The sequence below is a fragment of the Mobula hypostoma genome, chromosome 12 (genome assembly GCF_963921235.1).
Source record: "Mobula hypostoma chromosome 12, sMobHyp1.1, whole genome shotgun sequence".
NCBI lineage: Eukaryota > Metazoa > Chordata > Chondrichthyes > Myliobatiformes > Myliobatidae > Mobula > Mobula hypostoma.
Window position 1 is genome coordinate 15,012,863 of NC_086108.1, and position 16,028 is coordinate 15,028,890.

Below are 16,028 nucleotides of genomic sequence, written 5' to 3' on the forward strand. Positions count from 1 at the left end.
GTACTTCTTCCTCCCCTCCCCCCACCTTCTTACTCTGACTTCTCATCTTTCCTTGCAGTCCTGACAAAGGGTCTCGGCCTGAAACATCAACTGTTTGCTCTTTTCCATAGATGCTGCCTGACTTGTTAAATTCCTCCAGCGTTTCGTGTGTGTTGCTTGGATTTCCAGCATCTGCAGATTTTAAAAACGCAAACAACAGGAATTCGGCAGATGCTGGAAATTCAAGCAACACATATAAAGTTGCTGGTGAACGCAGCAGGCCAGCCAGCATCTCTAGGAAGAGGTACAGTTGATGTTTCGGGCCAAGACCCTTCGTCAGGACTAACTGAAGGAAGAGCTAGTAAGAGATTTGAAAGTGGGAGGGGGAGGGGGAGATCCAAAATGATAGAAGACAGAATGGGGAGGGATGGAGCCAAGAGCTAGACAGGTGATTGGCAAAAGGGATATGAGAGGATCATGGGACAGGAGGCTCAGGGAGAAGGAAAAGGGGGAGGGAGGATGGGCAAGGGGTATAGTCAGAGGGACAGAGGGACTCCCTTACCACCATTCAGGGCCCCAGACAGTCCTTCCAGGTGAGGTGACACTTCACCTGTGAGTCGGCTGGGGTGATACACTGCATCCGGTGCTCCCGATGTGGCCTTCTATATATTGGCGAGACCCGACGCAGGCTGGGAGACCGCTTTGCTGAACACCTATGCTCTGTCCGCTAGAGAAAGCAGGATCTCCCAGTGGCCACACATTTTAATTCCACATCCCATTCCCATTCTGATATGTCTATCCACGGCCTCCTCTACTGTAAAGATGAAGCCACACTCAGGTTGGAGGAACAACACCTTATATTCCGTCTGGGTAGCCTCCAACCTGATGGCATGAACATTTTCTCAAACTTCCGCTAATGCCCAACCTCCCCCTCATACCCATCCGTTATTTATGTATATACACACATTCTTTTTCTCTCTCTTCTTTTGCTCCCTCTGTCCCCCTAACTATACACCTTGCCCATCCTCTGGGTTCCCCCCCCCCTTTCCTTCTCCCTGGGCCTCCTGTCCCATGATCCTCTCATATCCCTTTTGCCAATCACCTGTCCAGCTCTTGGCTCCATCCCTCCCCCTCCTGTCTTCTCCTGTCATTTTGGATCTCCCCCTCCCCCCTCCCACTTTCAAATCTCTTACTAATTTCCTTCAGTTAGTCCTGACGAAGGGTCTCGGCCCGAAACGTCGACTGTACCTCTTCCTAGAGATGCTGCCTGGCCTGCTGTGTTCACCAGCAACTTTTATGTGTGTTGCTTGAATTTCCAGCATCTGCAGGATTCCTCGTGTTTGCGATGCTAAGTGCCTTCTTCACAACCCCTTCTATTTGCATGGCTGCTTTGAGCAACCGTACACTTGTACTCCCAGGTCCCTCTGTTGCACAACACTCGTCAATCCCCTGCCATTCACTGGTCTGAATGTCCAAAACGCATCACCTTAGACTACAGAAGCCTGAAGGCACAAACTCAGCGATTCAGGAACAGCCTCTTCCCCTTTGCCATCCGATTCCTAAATGGTCATTGAAGCTTTGGACACTACCTCACCTTTTTTTAAAATATACAGTATTTGTTTTTTTGCACATTTTTAAAAATCTATTCAATACACGTAATTGATTTACTTGTTTATTTATTATTATATTTTATTTTATTTATTATTTTTTCTCTCCCTCTGCTAGATTATGTATTGCATTGAACTGCTGCTGCTAAGTTAACAAATTTCACGTCACATGCTAGTGATAATAAACCTGATTCTGATTATCTAAGATGAAACCAATTTGTTATACCTCAGCCCACTTCCCTTATTGATAAAGATTGCTTTGTAATTCATTGTAACCTGCTTCACCCCATAGTTCAGTAACATCAACAAACTTGCTAATTGTGCCATGTAGTCGCATACACATAAAATCATTTACCTAAATAATGCATAGCAGAGGTCAAAACACTGACCCCTGTGGCCCTGCCAGTCACAGGCCTCCAGTCAGAGAATCAACCTTGAATCATCACCTTCTGCTTCCTATCATCGAGCCAATTATAAATCCACCTTATTAGCAACTCCTAAATCTAACGCCACCTAACCTTCCAGATCTGCCTGCCAAATGGGACATTGTTAAAGGCCTTACTGAACAAGACAACATCCATTGCTCTACCTTCATCTATCCCCTTAGTCACCGCTTCAAAAAACTCCAAAAGGTCAGACATGATGTCAATGCATGATGCCATGCTGACTACTCCAGACCAGGCCCTGACTATGAAAGAGAGAGCAATTCTTGGCCTTCAGAATTCCCTCCAGTAACGTCACTACAGCTGAAGTTAGGCTCACAGTTTCCTGGCCTGTTATTGATACCCCTCTTCAACACTGGAACAACAATAGCCACCCTCAAGTCTCTGGCAGTTCACCAGTGGCTAATGATGAAGCAAATATCCCTGCAAGGGCCTCTGCGGTTTCTTCCTTGGCCTCCCATAAGTTCCAGGGGAGCACTTGGTCAGGCCCTGCTCCAAGCCTTAAGACATCTTCCCTTCTTGGCATCCGTGATATTCTCCTTCATAAACAATGAGGAGAAATAGACATCAAAAATCTCAGTTATCTCCTGCAGCTCCACACATAAGTGGCTCTGATGGTCTTTAAGAGGACCTGGTCGCTCCTTAGTTAACCTTTTATTGTTAATATAACTGAAGAACCTCTTGGTATTATCCTTAGCCCTGCCTGGTAAATCCATCTCATGCCCTCTTTTTGCTTTCCTGATTTCCTTTTTACACGATTTATACTCATACAGGGATTTATTTGCACCCAGCTGCTTAAAGGCAATGAATGCTTCCTTCTTTTTCCAGAGCAGAGCCTCTGTGTCTTGTCAGCCAGGGTTCACTGAACTTAATATGTCTACCCTAACAGGAACATGCTGCCCCTAGACTCTTAAAGTGACCTTTTTAAAACCCTTCCACTTGCTAACTGCTCCTTTGCTTTTAAATAGCTTCTCCCAGTTGAACTCAGCTAGATTCTGCTTAATGCCCTCAGAGTTGGACCTGCTCCAGTTCAAGATTTTAACCCGTGAACCTGTTCTACCTTTACCCATGACTATTTTAAAACCAATAGAATTGTGGTCACTGGACCCAAAGTGCACCCCAATTGCCATTTTGGCTACTTGGCCTGCCTCGTTCCCTAAGAGGAGGTCCAGTGTTGCTCCTACCAAGTACTGTATGAAGAAACTGTCTTGAATACACTGATTAATTCCACCCAATCCAGGCCCTTTGCAATCTGGGTGACCCAATGGATACTAGGAAAATTGAAATCTTCCAATAGCACTACCCTGCTCCTCTCACAAATACATGCAATGCCTTAACACATCTGCTCTTCAAGTTCCCACTGACTCTTGAGGCTTTATAATATAGCCCGTCAAGGTGTCCATAGTCTCTTAAAGTTGTTACTGGCGGGGGTGGTACTGAGGACAAGTTCCCACTACCTATTAAATGCTCCCAATGGTTTGCGTCTCAAGTAGCATCTGAAAACCAAGTCCAGTTCCTTCACGTGTGGCTTAGCTACTAAGCCCAGTAGAATTGTTTCAGCTGACAGGAGAAGGGGTAAAAGCCAGTTACTGGAGCCTGAAAACCAGTCACTTCGGGCATTTGGGGCTTTTCAGCAGTGGTTGGTGGCTCATCTAGAAAGAAAACGCTGATCTCAAACCTCTGCTGCCTTGCAGCTATACCCACTCATGGAGAAGGCTTCGGGAGCAAACCCCGAGGAATGATCCGGAGCTCTTCTCTCAGCCATGTTTCTGTTAAGGCCACAACATCCCAGTCTCTGGAGACCCTTAGCTCATCTGCCTTACTTGTTAAGTTATGTGTATACATATAAATAGATGTAATTTAAAGCTGAGGTCCTACCTGCCCTTTTATTGTAAACATGGCTATCTTGACTGCTAGGCTTACATGCTCTGATTGTTCCATGTACTTGTCTTCTTGCTGATTTCACTCTACCGGGACCCATGCTCCTGCCGATCATTTAAATCCTGACTGGTGGTAAAAGCAAATTTCCCCACTAGGATATTAGCCCCCTCTGGTTCAAGTGAAACACTTCCTTCTTGTAAAGGTCACCTCTACCCCAGAAGAGATTCCAATGATCCCAGAACCTGAATCCCTGTGCCATGCAACAGCTCCTCAGCCACGCACTCACCTTACTATTACTGAACTCTGCAGTACATGGCACCAGGAGTAATCTGGAGGTCACTGCTCTTGAGGTCCTCCATTTCTCATCAGTCATCCATGATATTGGCTCAGCTTGATTTTCACATATTCTGTCCATCTCCAAAATACAAAAGCCTACATACAAATGGATTCCTGTTATTAAACTCAAAGTTCAGTTAAGGTACAGTACATATTTTCATTGCTATGAACATCAGAACTAGTTTCTTCTCTCACTTCAGCTTTAGCAATGCTCTTTCATGCACTTTTGATGACATTAAAATATGGTCACCATACCATAGCCCTCTGTAACCCTTGACCTAACAATCTATCTCATCATGGCCCTTTCTCTGCAGCTGTAACACTATATTCTGATTCTGCTATTGTTTTTTCTCCCTTTGTACTTCCTCAATATACTAATGCTTTGGAATTATCTCTATGGATGACAGACAAAACTACGTTTTTCCTCTGTATTTTGGTACACAATATGATTCGAAACCAATTCCAGCAGCAAGTGCATTCTCAGACTTGGGGACAAAATCACCTTGTGGACATTAGTAAAAATGGAGACATTCTGGGAGAAAATGATATGTCCATTCTGGCACATCCTCCCACTCTGTATTTCACAGCTTCCACATTCTTGCGCCGACTTTCTCACCCTCTGACTGTTCCCGTTCACTCACAGATCACAGAACCTGGTTACACTGGTCAGATCCTTATACCTGTCCTTCCTGCTCTACTCCAACTTCAACAGCGACTCTGTTTCTCTCCTCATAGAAGCCGCACGACCTGCACCATTTCCAGCACTTGCTTCTAATTTCAATCTCACACCCTCCGCTGACACCGCTCTCTGGGGAGAGATTGTTCTCCCCGAGAAGGGGATCATTCTGCTGAGTTTCCCAGTGGTGGCGGGAGGAACAGGAGCGCGGGAACAGTTTTCTACGGCTCCTGTGTGTCGGGGGAAGGTGCTGGGCGAGCACCTGTTTCCGGTTTTCCGGGCTGCCGGTAGGTTGTGTGGTGGGGCTGGCCGGTAAGGAGGGGCGGTCACGGTTAGCGGACAGGGAGGGAAGATGAGGGGTGGGCACGGTTACCGGGGAGGGAAGATGAGGGGTGGGCACGGTTAGCGGACAGGGAGGGTGAGGAGGGGTGGGTACAGTTAGCAGGGAGGGAAGATGAGAGGCGGGTACGGTTACCGGAGAGGGATGGAGGGTGAGGAGGGGCGGGCACGGTTACCATGGAGGGTAAGGAGGGGCGGACATGGTTACCGGGGAGGGAAGATGAGGGGCGGCACGGTTACCTGGGGAGGAGAATGAGGAGGGGCAGGCTTGGTCACCGGAGAGGTGACTACGGTTACCGGGGAGGGAGGGTGAGGAGGGTTGAGCACGGTTACCGGGGAGGGAGGGTGAGGAGGGTTGAGCACGGTTACCGGGGAGGGAGTAGGAGGAGAGGTGAGCACGGTTACCAGGGAGGGAGGGTGAGGAGGGGTGGGCACGCTTACTGGGAAGGGAAGGTAAAGAGGGCGAGGAAGGAGCGGAGAGGCAGACATGAGGCCATGACAAGGAGGAGCTCCGGGATGTGGGGTAGCCACCTGCTGCAGGTGCTGACAACAGGTTTTATCCCACTATCATCCTGCCTGTGTGACTGGACCCTCCCTTGTACCTCTTGAAACTTCTGCCTCAGCTCAGGCCTGCTCAGTGGCTCAAAAAATTTTCCTCCACGGATGTCTTCTGACCCACTGAGTTCCTCCGGCCTTTTTACAAGTTGCTCCAGATTCTGGCATTGCAGAATCTCTTGTGTTGCCACGACTTGAAGAATTTGATGGGGAGAGGCTAAGCATGTTGGGACTTTGTTTCTTGCAGCATAGGGAACTGATGGATGATGTGATGGAGGTGTGTAAAATCACGAGGGGCATATGGTGAATGAACTCAAGTCTTTCTTTCAGGGTTAGGAAATCAAGAAAGAGTGGACATAGATTTAAAGTTTAGGGTTCACAACCTTTTTTTATGCCATGGAGCAATACCATTAAGTAAGGGGTCCAAGGACCCCAGGTTGGGAAGCCCTGGATTAAGGTGATAGGAAGTTGGGGGCAACTTCTGTATGCAGAGGGCAATGGGTATATGGAACAAGCAGCCAGAGGAAGTAGTGTAGGGAGGTACAATTACAACATTTAAATATGGATAAGCATTTAAGAAAGGGATATGAGCTAACTTAGATGAGTATCATGAATGAGTTGGGCCAAAAAGCCTATGTATGTGCTGTATTACTCTGACTCCACATATTATCTCTGGAACACAGGAACAGGTCCTTCAGCCCCCTACATCTGCACCAACCATGATGCCAAATGATATAATGCCATCAGAATGCATGTGGTCCATATCTCTCCAATCTCTGTTTAGGTGTCTGTCTAAATGCATCTTAAACATCACTGTCATACGTGGATTGGGACAGTAAGAGCAATGAGTAGAGAGCAAACATTGCTAAAAAGCATTTAGAAGATTTTTAATCATTGTGCAGGAAGACAAATGTCTCTCCCAGGGTGCAGTGATGAGTTTGCTTGGAATTGTAATATTAAAGTTGAAGTTGTAGTTAATAAACTATAGTCTGATGTAAGTGTTTAACTATACAGGTGCTCCAGAGATTAATGTAGGCCCAGGGATACATCATCCGCTGTATACCTGTTTCAGTGGTATGCTAATTGCATTGGGCCGAAGTCTGAATGCTCAGTGAGGAGGAGACATTGTTAACAATCCCTAATAGCTGAGGAGTAGTCAAAATGGCTGGGAGGTGGATAGATATCTCTGGGACAAGGGCCACAAGTAATGGCTTTGTGGATGCTCCACGGACATGAGACAGCTTGGGGATCACTGACGACCACATAATTATTCCCCTTTGCAGTGGTCGGTGAGCCAAGATTCACTGATCTGGATGAATTTAGAACCAGAAATAGTTAAATAGTAATATGTAAATTATGCCAGTAAATTATGAAATAAGTCCAGGACCAGCCTATTGGCTCAAGGTGTCTGACCCTCCAAGGGAGGAGTTGTAAAGTTTGATGGCCACAAGCAGGAATGACTTCCTATGACGCTCAGTGCTGCATCTCAGTGGAATGAGTCTCTGGCTGAATGTACTCCTTTGCCCACCCAGTACATTATGTAGTGGATGGGAGACATTGACCAGGATGGCATGCAACTTGGACAGCATCTTCTTTTCAGACACCACCGTGAGAGAGTCCAGTTCCATCCCCACAACATCACTGGCCTTACGAATGAGTTTGTTGATTCTGATGGTGTCTGCTACCTTCAGCCTGCTGCCCCAGCACACAACAGCAAACATGATAGCACTGGCCACCACAGACTCGTAGAACATCCTCAGCATCATCCAGCAGATGTTAAAGGACCTCATTCTCCTCAGGAAATAGAGACAGCTCTGACCCTTCTTGTAGACAGCCTCAGTGTTCTTTGACCAGTCCAGTTTATTGTCAATTCGTATCCCCAGGTATTTGTAATCCTCCACCATGTCCACACTGACCCCCTGGATGGAAACGGGTCACCGGTACCTTAGCTCTCCTCAGGTCTACCACCAGCTCAGTGTGAAAGAAAATAAATTTTTAAAAAAGTAGTGAGGTGTTCATGGGTTCAATGTTCATTTAGAAATTGGATGGCAGAGGGGTAGAAGCTGTTCCTGAATTGCTGAGTGTGTGCCTTCAGGCTTCTGTATCTCCTTCCCAATAGTTACAATGTGAAGAGGGCACGTCCTGGATGATGGACATCACCTTCCTAAGGCACCGCTTCTTGGATACTACGGAGGCTAGTACCCATGATGGAGCTAACTAAGTTTACAGCATTTTGCAACTTACTTTGATCCTGTGCAGTAACCCCCTATCCCACCCATACCAGACAGTAACGCAGCCAGTCAGAATGCTCTCCATGGTACATTTGTAGAAGTTTTTGAGTGTTTTAGTTGACAAACCAAATCTCCTCAAATTCCTAATGAAATATAGCCGCTGTCTTGCCTTCTTTATAGCTGTATTAATATGTTGCGACCAGATTAGATCCTCAGAGATTTTGACACCCAGGAACTTGGATCTGGGCCATACCCTCCAAATATCCGGACTGCCTCTCGGTTTTTTGCACTACCTTACTTTCCCTTTTCTATTTATGATTTATAATTAAAATTTTTACTATTTACTATCGATTTGTACTCCAGGGAGCACAAAGCGCAGAATCAAATATCGCTGTGATGATTGTACACTCTAGTATCAATTGTTTGGTGACAATAAAGTAAAGTATTTACATTGTGTGACTGGAATAACCTTTATTTTACAGACGCTGCTCAATGCTCCTGGGATAATGGATTGCTGACAATTTAAGACTCCAGATGAGGGGCAATACTGCAAAGAGTGGCCCGTGGTAAGTCCAGAATAAAATCAGAAAATGCTGGAAACACTCAGCAGGTCAGGTAGTATCTGTGCAAGAGAGGTAGATAAGTCACCTGGACCAGATGGTGTACACTCCAGTGTTCTGAAAGAGGTGGCTGAAGAGATCATGAAGGCATTAGTAATGAATTTACAAGAATTAATAGATTCTAGAACGGTTCCAGAAGACTGGAAAATTGCAAATATCACTCCAGTCTTCAAGAAGGGAGAGAGACATAAGAAAGGAAACTATAGGCCAGTTTATCTGACCCCAGTTGTTGGGAATATGTTGGAGGGACATGATAAAGTAAGCCTTAGCACAGTTGCCTCAAGGAAAATCTTGCTTGACAAACCTGTTTGAATCCTTTGGAGAAATAACAAGCAGGATAGACGATGGGGAATCAGTTGATGTTGTGCACTTGGATTTTCAGAAGGCCTTGGATAAAGTGCCACACATGAGGCTGCTGAACAAGCTACGAGCCTGTGGTATTACAGGAAAGATTCTAGCATGGATAAAGCAATGGCTGATTGGCAGGAGGCAAAGAGTGGGAATAAAGGGAGCCTCTTCTGGCTGGCTACTGGTGACTAGTAGAGTTCACAGGGGTCTGTGTTGGGAATGATTCTTTTTGCGTTATATGTCAATGTTTTGGATGATGGAATTGATGGCTTTGTTGCAAAGTTTGCAGATGATATGAAACTAGGTGGAGGGGCAGGTAGTTTTGAGGAAGATGGCTACAGAAGGATGTAGTTTATGAGAATAGGCAAATAAATGGCTGATGGAATACAGTGGTGGAAAGTGTATGGTCATGCACTTTGGTAGAAGAAATAAAGGGTTGACTATTTTCTAAATGAAGAGGTTAATTTGCAGGTTGAGTCTGTGGTGAGGAAGGCAAATGCAATGTTAGCACTAATTTCAAGAGGACTAGAATATAAAAACAAGAATGTAATGTTGGGACTTTATAAAACACTAGTATTGTGAGCAGATTTGGGCCCCTTATCTTAAAATGGATGTGCTGAAACTGGAGAGGGTTCAAAGGCAGTTCATGAAAATGATTCCTGGATTGAATGGCTTGTCATATGAAAAGCGTTTGATGGCTCTGGCCCATTACTCGCTAGAATTCAGAGGAATGAGGGGTGACCTCATTGAAACCTACAGAATTGTGAAAGGCCTTAACAGAGTGAATGTGGAGAGGATATTTCCTCTGAAGGGAGAGTCTGCGACAAGAGGATACTGTCTCAGAATAGACAAACGTCCTTTTAGAACAGATGAGGAATTTCTTTAGCCAGAGAGTGATGAATATGTGGAATTCTTTACTACAGGCAGCTGTAGAGGCCATGTCTTTATGTATATTTAAGGCAAAGGTTGATAGATTCTTGATTGGTCAGGATTATAAGTGATATGGGGAGAAGGCAGGAAATTGGAACTGAGAGGAAAATTGGATTAGCCATAATAAAATGGCGGAGCAGACTCGATGGGCTAAATGGCCTGATTCTGCTCCTATGTCTTATGGTCTAAATGCGTAGTAGCTTTTGATGAGAACTGGGAAAGTTCTAAATCAAGTATATTTTAATTGTAGAGAAGGGTGGTGAGAACAGAAAATACTTATCATGAGGTTGAAACCAAGAAATAAGAGCTTTGGACTGGAAGCATGATTTTTCATTTTATGCCTGTTAAAATTTGCTTTGAAGCCAATATATCAAATTCTTGCAATCAATAGTGATGAGTTGAGATGGTATGGCTTTAGTTTGTTAGCTTTTGGATTAATATCTCCCTCCAATACTAATATAGATCGTAACTTCTAATAACTTTTAATCATTGAAACCTGAATAACTATCTTCCATTGTAACAGTAACATATACAGTGGATTCCAGTTAATTGCAACACATTGGGACTGGTACATTTTGGCCCAATTAAGTGGCTGCTCCAATTAGCTAAAGTTTCATGGAAGTGTGTATGGCCTCTGTCGGTTGTGGTCGACGATGAGTCCTGCGCCTCTGGTAGTCACTGGTTTGTCGAGCTGTGTTAACTGTGGCTATTGAGGAAGCTGGAGTAGCTTCTCCAGGGCAGAGTCGATACGGAGATCCGTCTGTTGCCCATGCAGTGGGACCCCCCCCCCCCCATGCTGATGACAGGTCCAACGGAACGACGAAAGTCGATACAGTTTGGTGCCAGCAGCATGGCAGGAGTTGCTGTGCCGCTGCTGGGTACAGCAGTCAACCACCTTCGGGACTCCGACTCCGGATTTTTCCTTGTGGTTTACTCCCAAAGCCTTTCCCGTGAGCGGGTATAGCCGCAAGGCAGCAGAGGTTTGAATCCGAGTTTTCTCTCTCCTGGATGAACTACCATCCATGGTTAATGAGCCCCATCTGCCCAGAGCAACTGGTTTTAAGGTGCCATTGGCCCACCTTTGCCCCTTCTGTCAGTGAGAACAGCTCCGCCGGGCCTAAGAACTATGCCACACGTGAAGGCCAGGAGTTGGACTTGGTGGTCAGAGGCTGTTTGAGAAGTACGCCATGAAGAGCATTTTTTTTTTAGCAGTGGGAGCTCGTCCCCACTACCACCCTTTGGCTATGACTACCTTTGGAGCCAGAAGTAGTTAAAAAGGTATAAAAAAGGCAAACTACCATTTGATTAGCAAATTATGTATTTAAATGAAATACAGAACAAATTAGAACACTACCAATACAGTACTATAAAACTATGTTAGTTCCTAATACTTATTGACGAAGGAATTCGTCCACGTCCTTTTGACTGCAACTGAACAAAATCAGTGCAGCCACCGAGTGCAGATAAAGCACTGCCTTCATACAATGCTGTCAACGATTGCAACCTCCAAATCTTCATTTTCATTGTAACACTTAAGATGTTACCTTCAAAGTAGAAACTATGAAGAATTTAATACCTTCAAATTCTTCAATAGTTTCTAACTTATTGAAGTAGTGAAATCATTTCATTTTCACTGTTGGCCATTTCTTGCAACTCCAAGCCTGAATGTTTGAAACCACAGTGAGTAAAACAGTTCTGAATTGTCTTGCTGCTTATTTCTCACCAACTAAAAGTGACAAAATCACTGCTTTTTGAACACGAACACATGCAACTGATGCTATTTAAAATTTGTTTGCACCAATCTGTTCGTGTTATGTCCTAACAGCCGCGCAAGTGCATGCGACTAACGCTAGTTAGGAACTGTTTAGCAACAGTATCGTGTCCCAGTTAAACAGTATAGTGTCCCAAATAAAGAAAGGGAATCCCTGCTATTTTCTCAGTTTAGTTTTTTGTTCTTTAAGAGTTGTCACAAATAAGCGGCTGCCATGATTCACTGATGGCCCAATTAACCATAATGCACTGTATTTCCTGATTAACGTATCCCCTCATCATAACATCAAGAACTTCATTATTTCTCTCTTATCACGTAACCAACTAAAATTTCCCCCATCATCAGACTCCATAAACTATCATCTCCCAGACTATATTCTGGGATCACTGTATGCTCATAATGTTCTCAAGGACTAATATCTTCCCTTCATAATCGCAGACTTAAAGCCTCAATTGAAACCACAATATTTCTCTGTTGTGATCTCAAAATCTAATAATAATTTTTAAAATTCTCCATCAAGAAGCAATATTTCTTTCCCCACAGTCATTGTACATTAAATAGAATTAGAATTTATTTAAATCTTACATCCATCCCACAACATGAGAGAGTAAAAATCTTTGTGTTATAACTTTGTTGCAGTGTACAGACATGTGAATTTATAAGTCTAATGGCTTGTAGAAAGAAGCTGTCTTCTAGCCTGTTGGTCCCGGCTTTAATGCCGCAGTCATTTGCCACACAGAAGCAGCTGAAACAGTTTATGGTTGGGGTGACTGGTGTCCCTGATGATCTTCCAGGCTTCCTTTCTGCACCTGCTGCTGTAAGTGTTCTCGATGGAGCGAAGTTCACATCAACAGATGTGCTGGGCTGTCTGTACCACACTCTGCAGTGCCCAGCGATGAAGGTTGGTGCTGTTCCCATACGAGGTGGTGATACAGCCAGTCAGGATGCTCTCAATGGTGCCCCTGTAGAAGGTCTTGAGGATTTGGGGGCCCATGCCAAACTTCTTCAGTTGCCTGAGGTGAAAGAGATGCTATTGTGTTTTTTTTGCCACAAAGCCACAATGTCTCAACATAGTTACTCCTTATCAAAATTGGGGAAATAAATAATAAATTAGAATAAAGCAAACCTTGATGAACATAAGAACTCGGAACAGGAATTGGCCGCCTGGCTCATCGAGCCTGCTCCGCCATTTAATAAGATCATGGCTGGTCTGGCCATAAATTCAGTTTTACCTACCTTTTCTCCATAACCCTTAATTCCTTTGCTATGCAAAAGTTTATCTAACTGTTTCTTAAATGTATTTAATGAGTTAGCCTCTGCTGCTTCACTGTGCAGAGAATTTCATAGATTCACTACCCTGGGGGAAAAAGTGGATTCTCCTCATCTCTGTTCTAAATCTAATCTGCCTGCCCGCCCCCCCCACCAAATATTGAGGTTTCACTGCACTCATTATATCGTCAAAGAACTCAATAGAATCATAGAATGCTACGGAACAGAAACAGGCCTTTCAGCCCATCTAGTCCATACTGAGCTATTAATCTGTCTAGTACACCTGGACCATAGCCCTCCATACCCTCCCAGTAAGCTTGTCATCAGGGTTTGCTCTTCATGCTGTGTTTGGGACCATTTCTATTCAGATGTCTTGCTTTATATAGGCATCTGTTAGTCTCGTGAGACCATGGATTTGCCCCTTGGAAGATTTCCAGGGCACAGGCCTGAGCAGGGGTGTATGGAAGACTGGCAGTTTCCCATGCTGCAAGTCTCCCCTCTACACGCCACCGATGTTGTCCAAGGGAAGGGCACTAGGGCCGATACAGCTTGGCACCAGTGTCATCGCACAGCAGTGTGTGGTTAAGTGGCTTGCTCAAGGACACAACCCACTGCCTCAGCTGAGGCTCGAACTAGTGACCTTCAGATCACTAGACCGATGCCTTAACCACTTGGTCACGCGCCAACATGATACCTTGCTATGTAGAAAGTAATATCAAGGTTCAATGTACCATAGTTCTTCTTACTGAGAACAAGTTGGCACTCGTGTTGTAATGTAGCTAAAAGCAAGTTGATGCCCCCTGAATTCTCATAGCAAATGTATGGTCTTTATCACAGATGCAGAATAGACAATTCATGTTATTATTTTTACTTGGTGTGGATTTTGCTGCCCAGGCAGGCGTTTATTGCCCACTTCTATCAAGCCTTCTCTTGGACTGCTGCTGGATTTCAGCTTTCTTTTCAATGAAGAATGATTTGTGGAGGCCACTCTGGGGATTTAGACCCAACAGTAATGGTAGAAATATTTACTTCCAGGTCAGATGGTGTGCGACTTGGAGGAGCACCTGTAATAGTGTTTCCAGGCCTCTGCTGCCTTTGTTCCTTGTGATGGTAGAGACTGGGTGTTTGGGAGGTGCTATTGGAGTAGCCTAGGCAAGTTTCTACAGAACATTTTGTACACCATGCACATTGCAGTTATGATGTAAGAGTGAAGGTCTCTGGACGTCAATAACGAAGAATCCAAGGAAATGTGAGTAGGAGTTGGACACTAGGCTTCTAAATCCATCTAGAATGATTGCAGTTGATCAACCATAGCCCTCCTCTCCTCGTCTATGTGTCTCAATTGCTTGATCACCAGTAGGTGCTGGCATGCAGCCTTGTCTGACGTCTAGTCATTATTTTAATTACGAAGTATATATTATTCATTAAAAAATTCAATACAGAAGTTCAACATTTTCATGAATGATGTTGTATTAATAAGTTAGCTGTCATCCATTTATTAAGTTCAATAATTTTATGGGTTTTAACATATTTTTAACTATAGGACCTGAGCTGCTGCTATTCCCCATAAGACCTCTACAAGTTTTCTTTCAAAAACAATAACTTTATTAATTTATTTACAAGGCTCATTGCAATGTTAGGTTAAAGTGCAACTGCGGTGGGCAGCTTGCTTGAAAGGTTGTGGCAATGTCCATTTCTTTGGAGCAACACACATCAAAGTTGCTGGTGAACGCAGCAGGCCAGGCAGCATCTCTAGGAAGAGGTACAGTCGATATTTCAGGCAAAGACCCTTCGTCAGGACTAACTGAAGGAAGAGTAGGTAAGAGATTCAAATCTTACCTACTCTTCCTTCAGTTAGTCCTGACAAAGGGTCTCGGCCTGAAACGTCGACTGTACCTCTTCCTAGAGATGCTGCCTGGCCTGCTGCGTTCACCAGCAACTTTGATGTGTTGCTTGAATTTCCAGCATCTGCAGAATTCCTGTTGTTTCCATTTCTTTGGAAGTCAGTTTATATCAGGCCAGTGTTTGACGTGTTAAAATTTTGACTTCATTATGGTATGGCATACCCTTTTATGTGGTGTGACTGTCTGCAGCATACAGTAGCATTTAGCACAGAACTGCAATCCTGCCTGGTTTTCTTTCAGATTTCCAGCATCTGCAGTTTTGGTTGATGACTTAACTGTAACCATTGCAAGGTACATGATGTTAGTACCCTGCTGTTTTTGCAGTCTACTACTGTCCTATTGAGTCATTGTTTCATGTTTTGAACGCCATCTGAGTATGCCCTTGTCTGTCAACCCTGGCAGGGTGTGTGTAGAAGACGCAACCCCGCCTCTTTCTCTCAGAGGGAGAATCCATCAGTGCCCTGTGTTGTTCTTGGGTGAATCATTGTACACCAAGATGACCTCGCCTTGGTTTGTGTTACAGTGTGTCGTGTACCTTTGAGTGTGATTGTATACTATGTGGCTGTTACAATAATGCAAGTGAGCTGCTGGCACTGATTATGCCGGTACCCTACTCTGGGTGAACTGAATTGACACTGATTTAGCCTTATGATTGCTTTAGATTTTGTTGTGGCATGTGTTGAGTATAATTGGCACTGGAAACTAATGGGAGGATAGAAGGCTTGAGGTTTTCAATATTGGGCTTATAGGCAATCAGTGATGACACCTGCTGATCGCGTTCACTTGAAGTTCGCATGAAGAACAGAAATACCCTCTTTATCCTTTCTGATGCAGGCATGGAATGAAAGCACTCTTGAGTTTTTCCCCTAAAGGCCAAGGAAAATGTGGTTTCTGGTGAGTCACCATGCAAGCTTGTAATAACAACCTGGTTAGTTAGAGGATGAGCCCATTTTGAAACTTTACTTGCCCAGCCTGTTCTGTGACTGAAGGCTTTTATTTAAGTATGTATGGCTTTTGTACCCTGGGAGGACATCTATTTTTTTTCTTAAACACTTTGTTACGGCTTTTATCCCAGGCCCATCATTGTATGTTTGTTGCATTTTTATTAACTTTATTTGCAGAAGTCTTTACATTCAAAT

The 16,028-nt window shown here is 44.4% G+C and overlaps 1 protein-coding gene and 1 long non-coding RNA gene across 4 annotated transcripts in view; one reads left to right on the forward strand and one right to left on the reverse strand.

The window, feature by feature from the left end:
- The window catches only part of LOC134354625 (uncharacterized), a 76,031-nt gene extending 70,898 nt beyond the window's left edge, over positions 1–5,133 (reverse strand). Inside the window, exons 1-2 of one of the 2 annotated variants that reach the window (XR_010019859.1) lie at positions 4,927–5,133; positions 4,197–4,342 (exon numbers count right to left, since the gene is read on the reverse strand). This is a non-coding gene — a long non-coding RNA (uncharacterized LOC134354625). The remainder of the gene's footprint in view (positions 1–4,196; positions 4,343–4,926) is intronic. The other variant, XR_010019858.1, reaches the window with a different exon arrangement.
- A 57-nt stretch (positions 5,134–5,190) lies between these two features.
- The window catches only part of LOC134354623 (roquin-1-like), a 174,185-nt gene continuing 163,347 nt past the window's right edge, over positions 5,191–16,028 (forward strand). Inside the window, exons 1-2 of one of the 2 annotated variants that reach the window (XM_063063641.1) lie at positions 5,191–5,209; positions 8,530–8,613. The gene's annotated coding sequence lies outside the window, so the exon portion shown is untranslated. The other variant, XM_063063640.1, reaches the window with a different exon arrangement.